The sequence below is a fragment of the Ranitomeya variabilis genome, chromosome 1 (assembly GCF_051348905.1).
Source record: "Ranitomeya variabilis isolate aRanVar5 chromosome 1, aRanVar5.hap1, whole genome shotgun sequence".
In the NCBI taxonomy this organism is placed as follows: domain Eukaryota; kingdom Metazoa; phylum Chordata; class Amphibia; order Anura; family Dendrobatidae; genus Ranitomeya; species Ranitomeya variabilis.
Window position 1 is genome coordinate 701,030,378 of NC_135232.1, and position 15,071 is coordinate 701,045,448.

The following is a 15,071-nucleotide window of genomic DNA, read 5'->3' on the forward strand; positions in this document are numbered from 1 at the left end:
CCAGAGTTCACAGCAATCGGGACTTCCGGCACCTGTGAGGCCTGGAAACCTCATGAGAAACTTTGAGGTACACTTTAAGGTTACTTGTGTTTCCAGCTGCAGGAACATCTGAAGGCTGTGAACTAGGTTTACCTTGGGTAAATATTTTACTGTACTTGTTCATAAAGAAAAAAATGTCATGGGGCCCTAACAGGCAATCCCCACATGTATTCAGGCTGTCTAGCAGCTGCAAATAATGCAGCTGCAGCAACACAAACTAAATCTGCGAGCACGCCCAAAATACTCGGAGATCACCCCAGCATGCTCGGAAATCTCGAATAACGAGCATACTCGTTCATCACTAGCTGTAACCTTTTTACTGCCGGTCACAGTGCTTGCTTACATGCTATCATCTGTATGACAGCATGAGAAAAGCAGCGCTCTGACCGGCGGTAAGTGATTCTTGTGCTGGTGTTGTCACCTGTCACGCAGATGATAGCGTGGGAAACAGCGGATATTTCGGGCTGCCGAACCTGAACAGTAATACAGACTTCAGGGAGAAGTCTGTGTTCGGGGTCCGTGCATGGACTCTAGGTGTTCGGTATGGACCCTGAACTTTACCGTTCGGATTTGCCAATCCCTAGAGCTGTATAAATGAGTAAAATAAAGATGAAATTTTTTATCAAAGACTAGATGGTGGCCCGATTCTAACACATCGGGTATTCTAGAATATATGCAGTTTATTTATGAAGATTTCAGAATAATGCAATGAATACACAGGATTCGGCCGGCCGGGCGTGACCAATTAGCGAAGAGTGGTTCAAATCCCGCGCCAATTCACGACCGGACTGCGTCTGTCGCTGATTGTTCGCGGCCAGCCGGGCGTGACCAATGAGTGAAGCCAGGGCGAGCTCCAGGTTTTTGAGGGCCCCAGGTGAAAGAGTCTCACAGCCCACTTAGCATATAACACAGCCCACGTAGTATATAGCACAGCCACATAGTATATAGCACAGCCACGTAGTATATAGCACAGCTACGTAGTATGTAACACAGCCACATAGTATATAGCACAGCAACGTAGTATATTGCACAGCCACGTAGTATATAGCACAGCCCACATAGTATATAGCACAGCGCAAGTAGTATATAGCACAGCCCACATAGTATATAACACAGCCCTCGTAGTACACCATGTTCCAAATTATTATGCAAATTATATTTTTTTCGGATTTTCCTAAATGGTCGTTGCAAATGACAGTCAGCCTAATAAAAGTTATCACCTGTTAGATTATACATCGAATTTTATGGAAGAAAACTCCCAATGATAACAGTATAATCTCCAAAATTAATAAAAACTCAGATTGCACTGTTCCAAATTATTAGGCACAGTAGAATTTCTAAACATTTGATATGTTTTAAAGAACTGAAAATGCTCCTTTGTGGAATTCGCAGCATTAGGAGGTCACATTCACTGAACAAAAAAGCTATTTAACTCCAAAACATCCTAACGGGCCAAGTTACATGTTAACATAGGAACCCTTCTTTGGTATCACCTTCACATTTCTTGCATCCATTGAACTTGTGAGTTTTTTTTCGAGAGTTTCTGCTTGTATTTCTTTGCATGAAGTCAGAATAGCCTCCCAGAGCTGCTGTTTTGATGTGAACTGCCTCCCACCCTCATAGATCTTTGGCTTGATGATACTCCAAAGGTTCTCTATAGGGTTGAGGTCAGGGGAAGATGGTGGCCACACCATGAGTTTATCTCCTTTTAAGCCCATAGCAGCCAATGACTCAGAGGGATTCTTTGCAGCATGAGATGGTGCATTGTCATGCATGAAGATGATTTTGCTCCTGAAGGCACGTTTCTGCTTTTTATACCATGGAAGTAAGTTGTCAGTCAGAAACTCTATATACTTGCAGAGGTCATTTTCACACCTTCAGGAACCTTAAAGGGCCCTACCAGCTGTTTCCCCATGATTCCAGCCCAAAACAGGACTCCTCCACCTCATTGCTGACATCGCAGCCTTGTTGGTACATGTGGCCATCCACCAACCATCCACTACACCATCCATCTGGACCATCCAGGGTTGCTCGACACTCATCAGTAAACAAGACTGTTTGAAAATTAGTCTACATGTATGTCTGGGCTCAATGCAACCGTTTCTGCTTGTGAACACTGTTTAGGGGTGGCCGAATAGTAGGTTTATGCACCACAGCAAGCCTTTGAAGGATCCTACACCTTGAGGTTCGAGGGACTCCAGAGGCACCAGCAGCTTCAAATATATGTTTGCTGGCTTGTAATGGCTTTTTAGCAGCTGCTCTCTTAATCCAATGAACTTGCCTGGCAGAAACCTTCCTCATTATGCCTTTATCAGCACGAACACGTCTGTGCTCAGATTCAGCCACAAATCTCTTAACAGTACAATGATCACGCTTACATTTTCGGGAAATATCTAATGTTTTTATCCCTTGACCAAGGCATTGCACTATTTAACGCTTTTCAGCAGCAGAGAGATCCTTTTTATTTCCCATATTGCTTGAAACCTGTGGCCTGCTTAATAATGTGGAACATCATTTTTAAGTAGTTTTCCTTTAAAGGGACTCTGTCACCCCCTCCAGCCATTATAAACTAAAAGAGCCACCTTGTGCAGCAGCAATGCTGCATTCTGTGCGGCCACCCAGCTTGTGAATCCCAGCCCCGCACTGTGCATAATGCATACACTGCGGGGCTGGGATTCACAAGCTGGGAGGCCGCACAGGTGCAGTCTGCGAGACTGCATCTGAGGTCAGACAGGCAGCGTTCACTGTGCCTGCCCCAGGCAGAACAAAACAGCGCAGGCACCGGATTTGATTTGAAAACAGCGCGGAGGGGGCGGCGCCCGGCACCGAAGAAGCCTTGAGTAACGGCAGTGTGGCGTGTGCAGCAGGGGGGTTAAGACCTGCCTCCAGGGCTAAAGACAGGTATTTTTGCGAAATTATAAAACGCTTTATTTCTGCTTTGACTGCACCAATAACTAAAAGAGCCACCTTGTCAGAATGCAGCATTACTGCTGCACAAGGTGGCTCTTTTAGTTTATAACGGCTGGAGGGGGTGACAGAGTCCCTTTAAGGAGAATCACCTGGAAAACTAATTATTACATGTGTTTAAGATTGATTTCAGTGATCCATTGAGCCCTGAGACACAATACCATCCATGAGTTTATTTGAAAAACAAAACAATTAAATCTTTATGACACTTAAATCTAATTTGCATAATAATTTGGAACACGGTATATATAGCACAGCCCACATAGTATATAGCACAGCCCACGCAGTATATAACACAGCCCGCCCAGTATATAACACAGCTTACGAAGTATATAGCACAGCCTTGTAGTATATAGCACAGCCACATAGTATATAGCACAGCCACGTAGTATATAGCACAGCCCACGTAGTATATAGCACAGTGACGTAGTATATAACACAGCCCACGCAGTATATAACACAGCCCACGTAGTATATAACACAGCCCACGTAGTATATAGCAATGTGGGCACCATATCCCTGTTAAAAAAAGAAGTAAAATAAAAAATAGTTATATACTCACCCGGCGGCCCCAGAATCCAGCCCAGGCTTTTAGCGATGCTCCTCGCGATGCTCTGTTCCCAGTAATGTCTTGCGGCAACAACCCGTGATGATGTAGCGGTCTCGCGAGACCACTATACGTCATCTGGGGTCATTGCCGCAATGCATTCTTGGGACCGGAGAATCTCGAGGAGCAGCAGGAAAGGCTGCCGCGGATGCCGGAAGGTGAGAATATAATGATTTTTTTATTATTATTATTATTATTTTTAACATTATATGTTTTTACTATTGATGCTGCATAGGCAGCATCAATAGTAAAAAGTTGGTCACACTTACAGGGTTAATGACAGCATTAACGGACTGCGTTACACCGCGTTATGCCGCAGTGTAACGCAGTCCGTTTAACAGACTGCTAAAACTCTATGTGTGCGCTGACTGGAGGGGAGTTTGGAAGGGGCACTGACTGGAGGGGAGTAGGGAGGGGCCAATTCGCGGCCGGACGGTGCCTGCCGCTGATTGGTGGCGCCGAATCAGCAACACGGGATTTCCGTTACAGACAGACAAACAGACGGAAGTGGACCTTAGACGGTTATATATATAGATCAACAAGATTCTTACTAAGAATAGGTATGCTGTATGTTGATTTTTGTCTAAGAAAGTGACCAGTATTCTCAGTTGCTTGTCGTAATGATGAGCAGGCTGCATGTGATAAGCACAGAATTAAAAAGTTATCACTTATTAACAATTCATAGTTAATAAGCTCGACTGGGATATCTACAGCAGCAGGGGATGATTATATTTCTCTTGTAGCAGTGATCTGGAACACTGGGATATTCATTAGTGCACATTTTATTTATTACATTACAGGGGCTCATAATTTTTCATATTTTTGTTTTCTACTGAATATACTAGATCCTAACTACCAGGATTTAATACTGTGTACTCAGTGGTGTGATTATGAATCATGCTTCTTGCATTTAAGGCAATGGAGCTCCCATGGCACATTTTAAATCTCACATGATGGATTGGTTCTTAGTGCCTGTGAAATAAAAATGAGTAAAGAAAAGTAAATTCAATGAACTGCCATTCAGCAATAGTCAACATACTAGGAAGGGGCATTGTTTTGTCTTTATCTTTCCATTATTTTGTAACATTTTATATATAGTTTGAAATACATTTGATGCTAGAAGAACACTGAAAATGAAAAATGCACACAATCAGTTAGTCTTCCCTTCATTTTTATTTCTCTCTTGATCATATTTTGCAATAAAAATAAGAGTGATAAATATATTTTAAAAAGTTACAGAAGTTCCCTACTTATTTATTTCCTGCTCACAGTTCTATACCTTACAGTAAATACTCTCTTCCTACTGTCCTGTCTGTAATAGGAGATTAGAAATTCTAAGCCATGTCCCTTTGCCAGGTCTCACCTCTTGCCTCCCCCAAAATAGAAGTGATGTCACACACAGTGTAGGAAAGACTACAGTAAGTGAAACATGAAGGGATGAGGGGAAGGGGGGAGTGGGGATTCCTAGGCAGATCTAAAGTACCTTGTCTGCCCTAAATATCCCTATAAAGGTTCCCCACCTATCGCTGAGCAGGAACCTAATCCCTGCTTGACCCTGGCAATAAGCCCTGCTTAGGGAAGGATGGGGTTAGCACTAGTCAATCCTCACTACAACTAAAGACAGCTGGGATAGACCAACAAGGGGAACACTTATCTTGAGTAGACTCAGAGAGGTAACACAGATGTCCTCCGGCAGCACCAAAGAGAAAGATAGCTGACTGCTATAGCTCAAAGCCTCAACAGGGGAAAATGGAAATATCAATGCCGATTCCCAAAAGCAGACAGGAAGTCTATAAGCATCCAGTCTAGGAGTGTTATTTAGAGCCGGGGGAGGTTGCCACTGGAACCAAGAGTCAGAAGGACTAGGAAGGCATCTGCAGAGCCATCCGCAGAGACCGTCTGAAGCCAGGTGCTGTGCGACAGTCTGCAGCTTCTGACACACCCGTGATCGGAATAAGTCAGCTTCGGAGATGAGCAAATTATTTGAGTGTAGCTAAAATTTTTGTAGAATTCTCTAGTTCCTATGATTTTAATAGTCTGTAACTTGATTCCCACAAATCATGCTAAAAAAGCTTGATGCCTTTTTACACAAAGCAGATGCTTCAGCCAGAGACGGCTGACATGTAGAAAGAACTGCAATTTCTATATGTTCATCACTGTCCTGTTGGGGACCCTCGAGTTTAATGCTACATGCCGCTATATGTGGAGGAGCATCACATAGATGTGGAAAGGAGCATTGAGTTCTCATGTTCAAACAGATAGACAATCATAGCCAGCGTCATCGTCATTGTCGTCGTACTCATCATCATCATTATCATCATTAATTTCAAACTAACTGTCTCAGCAGGTGCAAACAATGAACTAATGGAGCCCTTAGTCAAGCTGGCAAGCATGGCAAGCTGCGTGCTCAATTGCTTGTGGAATGACAAGCATATTATTGGCATCATGCAAAGCGATGATTGCTGGATAGATATACTTTTAGACCTTCACTTTAATATCAACATGTGGAATTTTTACGGCTTCCAGAAGGGATTCAAAGTGGACACATAACCAGGAAAATCTGTTTTCCCTTCTCGACAAAGCTTTCGCTGAGCAGGCACTTGGTGACGTATGTCTGAGCAAGAGACCTCTCTCTGCTTTCCACAGAGCCAATGATCCCCCGCCTATGCCAGTGCGTGGGCTACAATTAACCAAGGCATCAGCAACAGCTACATTATATATGACATGATGGACCAGATGTTTTATCTGCCACTGAGCCAACCTGACATACATGAGCAGAGAGACACCAGCTGAACAGCAACTTTCTGTCGAACCTGAACTGTGTCCTTTCTATGGTAGATATCCTGTGTCCAAATGCATTGGATTTCTGGGTCAGCAGACTGGACCAGAGTCAAGAACTGGCCCAATTTGTCATTGGCTTACTGTCATGTCGAGATTCCAGTGTACTGTCAGAAATAGTATTCAGTGTGGTAGATAGCTTTGTCACGCACAAGATTGCCCTCAAAAAGAGAGAACAATTTTATATTTAGCAAAATACATCATGCATCACTGCTGAATTTTCATTCATGCATGGCTGATGTCAATGATTAGAATGGCCGTACCATCTGCCTGCATGTCCATCGTGGTCTACATTGTTCTGCTGCTGCCAGTGTACTGCCTGTGCATCATATTCGATCTATACTGTGCTAGTGATGCCAGAGACTGATAGTGCTGGCCCGAAACAGCCAGACATCTCCTTGCCTATCCCATCATATTCTATACTGTGCAGCTACTGCCGATAGACAGCCACACACATATCCTGCTTCTCCATAGTGCTGTATATCTACACAGCTCTATAGCTACACAGTACAGGGTAGAAAACAAATGCTGAAATGGCTCCCAAAAAAGGGATGCTTTTTAAAAAGGATAATTTTTGAACTAATTGTTGGAAAACATTTAACATCTTCACTGATCAAACCAGTTTCAATTCCCCATACAGGGATAATTTTTGAACCTCTGGCCAAAAAGTCATGGCTTCTTTCATGTACACTGGCTGTGTATAAAAACCAGATTGGTAGCCATCTTCCCCACAAAAGGGATATTTTTTAATCATGTTTTCATTTTGAGAAGAGAAAAGTCGGTCAGTGTAGTCTGTTAGTAACATTAACCCTTTAATGCAAAATGATGCACAGACAGTATGTCTGAAGGGGGCTCAGGATTTGAGCTTTCTCCACACATGGTAGATGATGGCTATATTACAGCCTAAAAAATGACATCCTGTGAACATATTCCTGTTTCACATCAGGGATTTCATTGAATTTCACACAAATTATAGTCTTTCTGAGTCACTTTACCACAATACATACTATATATGTGACTTGTACAAAATACTTTAGCGTTTTTTTATGAATTTTAATGCTTTTTAATTTGAGCAGTTTTGCATATCTGCATGAAACATGCCAAGGGAGCACAACAGAGGTCAATCTCCCAAGAATTTCCAATTATTCTGTTGCATTCTGTCATTCTAAACAATATCTGATGAGGTCTCACATCAATCGTAGATGGGAAAATATTCAATATTCCAGTTCCTGGCCGACTTCTCAACATCTAGAACTAGAATTACGTCAAGCAGTTGTCAAGGCTTTTTCTCTCTTTGAGAAGGTGCAGGTAATGTTTTAGTGTTTTAGGTGACCAAGATCCAATCATAAACTTGAGTTCCAAGAAAAATTCTATTGTTCCCTACCAAAGGCACACTAAAAAGCATGTAAATGAAAGCCTTGGAAACACTCAACCCAGCATAAAAGCTCAATGGGGAGCTCTCGAAAAGGTATAACATGTCAATCTGTGTCTGACAACATCTCTATTCTTATCCTTAAAATTGCACCTTGCGGATCTTCCAGATCCAATCACACGCTAAAAACAGTCATTTTAAACACTTTCTTTTTCATTCTATCTTGTCTTGTCTCTCGGCAAAAGAAAAAAATGCATATTGCTACAATCTGTAATTTTTCCATGTAGCTTGTTTTAAAAAAAAAAAAAAAATCAAGCTGCATGAGCTTCTCAAAAAACAAGAAATTTCAAAAAAATTGGGTTGCAAAAAATGTAAAGGTGATATGTTTACCTCCATGAGATACTTATATTTTTCTTAACCTCTTCCATACGCTGTTTCAATCTCTGTCAGTGATATTTAAGTGGCAAAAAAAATTGATCAGCTAGAATTGCTGTTTTTCGGTTGTTGCTCCTCCCGAACAAAAAAAGCATAAAAAGCAATAAAAACATTGTAAGCATACCCAAATGGTACCAATGAAAACTACAGATCACCACGCAAAAAAAACCAAGAACTTTCATCGCTCCAACAACAGAAAAAGAAAAATTAAGGATCTCGGGAAATGGCAACAAGAGCCAAATAATTTTTTAATTTTTATAAACTTCTGAATTTATTTCAACCACTAACATATAAAAAAAAATCTATACAAGTTTTGTATCGTTGTAATTATAGTGACCTGGAGCATGTTAATGCCAGGTCATTTTTCCAGCACAATAAAATTTCCAAAAAAAACATTGATGGAATTGTTTTTGTTTTTTTTTCTCTTATTACCATGCTTGGAATTGCTTTCTATTTTTCAGTACATTATATGGTAAATTGAATGGTGTAATTCAAAACTTTAACTCGTCCTGCAAAAAAACAAGCCATCAAATGGTTATCTTGATGGAAAAATAAAAGAAAGTTATGACATTTCGAATAAGAAAAAACAGTGCAAAAATTTACATTTTCAGGAAGATGTCAAAATCAGAGTTTTGGAGGATTTTCCCTTAGAGCTGCATTGAGGTTCTTATGTTATTCCTCCTAGAAATGTATGAATAAATTGATAAATGGCTGGTAAGGGTGTGTCTTTTTCATAGTCACTGTTCACTCGGGGCTAAAAGTATAGTGATACACCCCTTTGACATGAGAAATGGTAGCATGTGATTATTTATAAAAATTTAAGAGAAAATACTAAATGACAGCTGAAAGAAACGATGCTCCATAACTGGGCAGCACATGTAATTACTAACACTGATCCTGTTTACACAGAGCAGTTTTGTGTACTTAATAGTGATGAGTGAACATGCTGGGATACAGTGTTATCTTAGCAAGCTCGAGTGCTAATAAAGTATCTTCGGCCTGCTCGAATACTATGTTCGAGTCCCAGCGGCAGCATGTCTCGTGGCTGCTTGACAGCAGAAGCACATATTGGGATTGTCTGTTTTTAGGCAATCCCTGCATGTGTTGCAGCTGTCTAACAGCCACGAGACATGCAGCTGCGGGGACTGGAACATATTATTCGATCACGCCGAAGATACTCTATTAGTACTCGAGCTTGCTAAGATAACACTTTATCCGAGCACGCTCGCTCATCACTAGTAGGTGACAGTTCACATTGGATTTTTGTCATGATTTTATAGTTATTCTGGGCAATGTTTAAACTACTGTTTGCATTTTGCCGGGTCACGTAGGTCGATATATAGATTTGGAAGCAGTAAATGTATGCAATGAAACTACTTTGAGATGACCCCTAGACATTATACACTGCTCAAAAAAATAAAGGGAACACTTAAACAACAGAATATAACTCCAAGTAAATCAAACTTCTGTGAAATCAAACTGTCCACTTAGGAACAACACTGTTTGACAATCAATTTCACATGCTGTTGTGCAAATGGAATAGACAACAGATAGAAATTATTGGCAATTATCAAGACACCCCCAATAAAGGAGTGGTTCTGCAGGTGGGGACCACAGACCACATCTCAGTACCAATGCTTTCTGGCTGATGTTTTGGTCACTTTTGAATGTTGGTTGTGCTTTCACACTTGTGGTAGCATGAGACGGACTCTACAACCCACACAAGTGGCTCAGGTAGTGCAGCTCATCCAGGATGGCACATCAATGTGAGCTGTGGCAAGAATGTTTGCACTGCATGTGCTCGCCACAGGTAGCCTGACTGCCATTAGGTACCGAGATGAAATCCTCAGACCCCTTGTGAGACCATACGCTTGTGCGGTTGTCCCTGGGTTCCTCCTACTGCAATGCCAGACCTCATGTGACTGGAGTGTGTCAGCAGTTCCTGCAAGCAGTTCCAGCCTGTTCCCCAGACCTGAATCCGATTGAACACATCTGGGACATCATGTCTCGCACCATCCACCAACATCACGTTGCACCGCAGACTGTCTAGGAGTTGGCGGATGCTTTAGTCCAGGTCTGGGAGGAGATCCCTCAGGACACCATCCGCTGCCTCATCAGGAGCATGCCCAGGCGTTGTAGGGAGGTCATACAGGCACGTGGAGGCCACACACACTACTGAGCATCATTTCCTTGTCTTGAGGCATTTCCACTGAAGTTGGATCAGCCGGTAATTTGATTTTCCACTTTGATTTTGAGCATCATTCAACCTCCAGACCTCGTGGGATATTAGTGATTTCCATTAATAATTTTTAGGTTTTATTGTTCTCAACACTATGTAATGAATAAAGATTTACAACTGGAATATTTCATTCAGTGATATCTAGGATGTGGGATTTTAGTGTTCCTTTTATTTTTTTAGCAGTGTATTTTAAGATTGTCTTTCTGGATTGGTGCTTCTCTCAAAGTAATGTTTATTTCTTTTTCATATACAGTATATATTTTTTTAAATAGATTTTTTTTAGCCCAGCGTACTATTCTTAACCTCCTAAATGTCAATGTCATGATTGACTGCAGCATTTAACAGATCAAATTGTTGTGATCTGAGAAAACTCCGATGGCAGCCGTTACTCTCAGGTGCCGGCTGTATAATACAGCCGGCACCTGCACTGCATGGCGCGAGCTCAGCTACATATGGAGCTCATCATTTGGTTTTAAAGAAGGCATGCTTTTACCATACATGTACACCACAGATTGCCAAGTAGTAAAACACTTGTCATCAGACAAAAATATTGAAGATGTCCATAAAAAATGGGTTGTACTGAAGAACTCCTTAACTTTAAGCTTAGCACTGTCAGGATGCCACATTTGCCAAAAATTAACAAATGCAGCTAAAATGTATGGAAGGCTGCATATTTCCATGGCAAAGATAGATGTTTACCAAAAGCTATTGATTTCAAGGTATTTTTTATTGAAAAGGCATTTTAAATTGTATTTATTTGCTTTAATTTTTATCTTATTCATTTATTTTTTATTTAATTTTATTTATTTTAAATGTATTTAAAAGTTGTTTAAGATTGTATTTATTTTATGTATTTTTTATGTTACGTATTTTTTATTTTATCTAGTTTCATCTATTTTAAAGGTATTTTTATTTGCTATTTTAAATTTAATTATTTAATTTTAAATTTTTATTTTATTTAATTAGGGCTATTTTTTATGTAAAAGGTATTTAAAATTGTATTTTTTTTTTATTTTATTTAATTTTTTATTTAACTTGCATTTTATTTATACTGATGAATACCTAATCAGAGCACCACATGAAGACCCCCCCCCACCGGCCGCCCCTGGGCCCCAACATACCATTAACTCAAAACTGAAAATAAAAGATTACACAACAACCACAAGACGGATTTCATTACCAGGTATCATTTTAATCAGTATAATGGCGCCAACCTGAAGTGTTAAAAAAAAGACAGACAAGATTTGGAATTCTTCCATTGGACTATCAGAATGAGCTCACTGACAGATTCTCAGCTAACCCATTCTGCAGCCAGCGATAGACGGTACAACACAGAGGTTATAGAATAGAAATAGTGAACATTTTTTTAATGCAAATATGATTTTTAGCTAAAGACCAATGTATTTAAGTAACAAAAAAAATAGTTCCCCATAAAGCTGGACAATGCAGTAAGCTTACCTGTAGCACTATATAAATAACCTATTAAAGCGTTATTATAAATGACCAAAGTTACCGTTAAGCTCTGCTGCATCTGTCCAAAGTCGCTCTGCTACATTTGTAAATATGAAACTCGCCCTATGTATTTTGAGATGCCGCCGGGAAGAATAAAATGCGCTATCGCTTACGGCTGAGTAAGTCAGTGGATCATATCACAATTTATAGCTTCTACATCCATTTCTATATCCCTCCAGCATCCAACGCCTGACATAACTTACATCGTCCATAGTGTTAAAAGCCGGGATGCAAAAATCACTTTGTAACTGAGAGAAGCAATCGCTGCTCTGATGGGATGTGTGTCTTTAATTTGATACTACTGATTGAACTCTGTTTCACAGTTACCGAAAAAGCAGTATAAATACCCCTCCAGCCATACAATCTTTAATGAAAACCCAGATATGATTTACAAGGAGCCGTTCTCGCGTTAGCCAAAATAACGCTGAAGTAATAGCTTCCACATCCAGAGGAATAGAAAATAAATAATATGGCAGACTTTTATCTTCTCGCTCTCAGTAGATGGGCTTTAAAGGACAGTCAGACCTCGGAAAGACTTTAAAGGGATCTGAAATCTTTCGACAATTTTTCAGATGGCACAAAATAAATTCTAATTTCAAAAGCCAATTAGGATTTTCTTCTTTTTTTTAAAGATGTATTCAGATGTGTAACTTAAAGATGCGGGGTACAAATGCAAAACCGCTCAACTATCATACACCATATATCATATTTTCAGAGTAATTTTTAGGACCTCTATGGGTTCCATAACCTAAGTGCTACTGCACCATCTGTACCCAGCAGTTATGCCCTTGGAATTCTAAGATGTTTTTTTAGTAAAATAGGGTGGACTTTTTAATTAATTCCATGTTTTGGTTGACGAATCCAAAAACTGATTTCCAGGTCTTAGTTCCCATCAAAAAGAAGGACATGCATGCATGATCTTTTTCCATTGGATTCCATGGCTCCGACTCACCAAGATCGGCGATGTTCATGCCCCTCCTGATGAGGGGGGCATGTTAGAGTCAGACACTCTTGAATCATTAGGATGGACATGAATCTTAATGAATGAGCAGTGTCTGAAAAGGAGCGTGCACCTCTGTGCATCTCACCACAAATCTTACTCCAGTCAGGACTAGAGTAAAATTTTTGATGTAAGGAACACTATAGTTCCCCATGAATTAGATGAGCTGTGCCTCTGATGTGCCTCTGACTGTCCAGCAGCAGCCTTGTCCATTTTGGAGGAGTTAAGTGAAACTGGTGTGACAAATTCCAAAAGTTTCAAAATTTTGATCCAAATATGTTGCATCTTTTCAAAGCAATTTACATCAGAATTATGGTGTAATCCCTTTGTTGAATCAGGGCCCTGGTTTCTGTAAATTTCTTAGACTTAATTAAAAGTGACTATGCACATGCAAAATAGAGAACCTGACACACATTCCCAAAAATGTGGAGGACTCAGAGGTTAGACATCAATAAAGAAACCATTAATAGTACAGGGTGGGCCATTTAGATGGATACACCTAAATAAAATGGGAATGGTTGGTGATATCAACTTCCTGTATGTGGCACATTAGTATATGGGAGGGTAGAAACTTTTCAAGATGGGTGGTGACCATGTCGGCCATTTTGAAGTCGGCCATTTTGGATCCAACTTTATTTTCAGTGGGAAGAGGGTCATGTGACATCAATCTTATTGAGAATTTCACAAGAAAAACAATGGTGTGCTTGGTTTAAACCTAACCTTATTCTTTCATGAGTTATTTACAAGTTTATGACCACTTTAAAATGTGTTCAAAGTGCTGCCCATTGTGTTGGATTGTCAATGCAATCCTTTTCTTCCACTCTTGACACACTAATAGCAACACCGCAGAAGAAATGCTAGTACAGGCTTCCAGTATCCGTTGTTTCAGATGCTGCACATCTTGTATCTTCACAGCATAAACAATTGCCTTCAGATGACCCAAAAGATAAATGATCATGTAGCTTGTACCGCCCCCGATCTGCTCAGTGGTCCCATAGCAGCTGTGCAGCAGAGCAGGGAGATCTATTCTTCAAACATGCCTCGATCACACCTATCCTCAAAAAGTACTCCCTTGACCTATCCTCTCCGTCTAGCTATCGCCCCATATCACTTCCCCCTTATGCCTCAAAACTGCTGGAACAAAACGTCCATTTTGAACTGTCCTTCCATCTCTATTCCCGCTCCCTTTTCGACCGCTTACAAACTGGCTTCTAACCACACCATTCCGGGGAAACTTCCCTGACTAAAGTCACCAATGACGTACTAACTGCCAAATCCAAGTGACACTACTCAGTCCTCCTCCTCCTGGACCTGGCATCTACCTTTAACACAGTGGACCATTCCTATAGATTATCTCATCTCTTGGCATCACAGACTTGGCTCTATCTTAGGACTCCTCATACCTTACAGACTGGACATTCAGCATCTCCCACTCACACACCACCTTCTCATTCCACTATTTGCCAATGTCCCCCAAGTTTCAAATCTAGGATCTCTGCTCTTCTCCATCTACACTTTTGACCTGAGACAGCTCGTCAAGTCCCAAGGCTTTCAGTATCATCTCTATGTTGATGAAACACAGGACTACCTCTCTAGACCCAATATCACGTCTTTACTAACCAGTATCAATGTCTGGCTGCTATTTTGACTTTCATCTCTGCTAGATTTATAAAACTTAAGACGGATAAAACAGAATTCATCATCTTTCCACCTTCTCATTCAACCCCCCAACAGATCTATCCATCAAAGTCAATGGCTGCTCACTCTCCCCAGTCCTGCAAGCTTACTGTCTCGGAGTAATCCTTGACTCTGATCTCTCTCCTTCAAACCTTACATCCAAGCCCTTTCCACTTCCTTCCGACTCCATTTTAAAAATATCTCCCGGATCTGCATTCTTCAACCAAACATCTGCAAAAACACTAGTGCATGCCCTCATCATCTCCTGTCTTGACTATTGCAACTTCCTGCTCTGTGGCCTCCCCTCTTACACTCTCACATTCCTCTAATCCATCCTAAACTCCGCTGCCCTACTAATCCACCTATCCCCCCGCTATTCCCATGC

At 40.8% G+C, this 15,071-nt stretch overlaps 1 protein-coding gene across 3 annotated transcripts in view; it reads right to left on the reverse strand.

The window, feature by feature from the left end:
• Positions 1-15,071, reverse strand: part of MDGA2 (MAM domain containing glycosylphosphatidylinositol anchor 2) — a 939,656-nt gene that overhangs the window by 303,909 nt on the left and 620,676 nt on the right. The gene's annotated exons all lie outside the window — the stretch shown is intronic.